Raw genomic sequence first — 1,144 nt, 5'->3', positions numbered from 1 at the left:
TTTAATTCCTTATTTCAGAAACTATCTTCACACTGTTCAGAGTTATTACCTTTCCCTCTGCTTTACCGTCACGCCCACTCCAGAGGTAGACAGAGGCCCTTTCAGCTCCCTGCGCCTCGATCCCTCCCCCACCCCGCGCGGGGCCGCTCCAAAATGGGGTTAGTTAGAGCCTTTTCTAAAAAGACCAGTCTTCGCCTTATTAAGCCTAAATTGGCGCTTTAGTAATGGTAATTTTTAAAAAAGAACTTGGCGTTCCCACACCGGGAGTCGAACCCGGGCCGCCTGGGTGAAAACCAGGAATCCTAACCGCTAGACCATGTGGGAGACGACGAGGGTGAGGCCCCGCTGAGGCAAATTGAGTCTCTCGCAACCGCTTCCGCCCGCCGCGCCGCGCCGCGCCGCGCAGGTCCTCGGGTGTCAGCCCCGCTTCTGCGCCTGCGGGAAACCTGCGCCGGTTTAACCCGTTCCGGCTCGCGTTGTTTCCCTTCGCTCTTTACCCGGGGCCCTTCGATCTCCTTCTACTCCATCCAGACTCCAAATATACACCGTTGAGGACTCTAGTTTGGACGAGTCATTATTCAGAATTCCTCACAAGAGATCCTTCTTAGTACAGAAGGACCGGTGTTTGGATTTCAGACTCACTAATAAGAAACAAGAGCTGTGCGAAGTCCTAAAACCGCCACCGCGGAGGCCAAAAGGTGGCTGGCGCTCCGGTCCCCGACGGCGGTGCCGGCAGCGCGGCCGCCCGAGCACCAGCTCGCCGCTTCCCGGCAGCCCTCGCCGGGCAAACCCGTGTGTCCCGCACCTGGCGAAGCCCCCGGGGCCGGGGCCGGGGCCCGACTGGGCCCCAGATTGCCGCGGTGTCCAGACCGCCCGGGGCTGGGCACGGCCCCAGCCCGTCCCCTTTGGGTTTATCTTTCCAGAAACCCGGGCGAGGGCTGCCTGGAAGGCCGCAGCGTTCCAGGTTCTGTGGACTCCACGGCCGAGGCAGGATTTGTGTCGTGAGAGGAGGCAGAGCTGGTTCGTCAATGCAGCTGAACCCCGGACAGAGTCCCTGCTGCAAGCGGCCGTGATGGTCGGGAGGTCCCTGCGGTTTCCAGCCGGGCTGCATTTGAAGCGGCATTTCTCGGGGAGAGTTGGTGCT

The 1,144-nt window shown here is 60.5% G+C and overlaps 1 non-coding gene across 1 annotated transcript; it reads right to left on the bottom strand.

Moving 5' to 3' along the window:
* Positions 1 to 252: 252 nt before the first annotated feature.
* Positions 253 to 324, bottom strand: TRNAE-UUC (transfer RNA glutamic acid (anticodon UUC)). Its single transcript has one exon. It is a non-coding gene; the product is annotated as a tRNA-Glu (tRNA).
* Positions 325 to 1,144: the final 820 nt, after the last annotated feature.

The sequence above is a fragment of the Eptesicus fuscus genome, chromosome 8 (genome assembly GCF_027574615.1).
Source record: "Eptesicus fuscus isolate TK198812 chromosome 8, DD_ASM_mEF_20220401, whole genome shotgun sequence".
Taxonomy (NCBI): Eukaryota; Metazoa; Chordata; class Mammalia; order Chiroptera; family Vespertilionidae; genus Eptesicus; species Eptesicus fuscus.
Note: the sequence above shows the minus strand (reverse complement) of the source record. Positions and strands in the feature narration are given on the sequence as shown.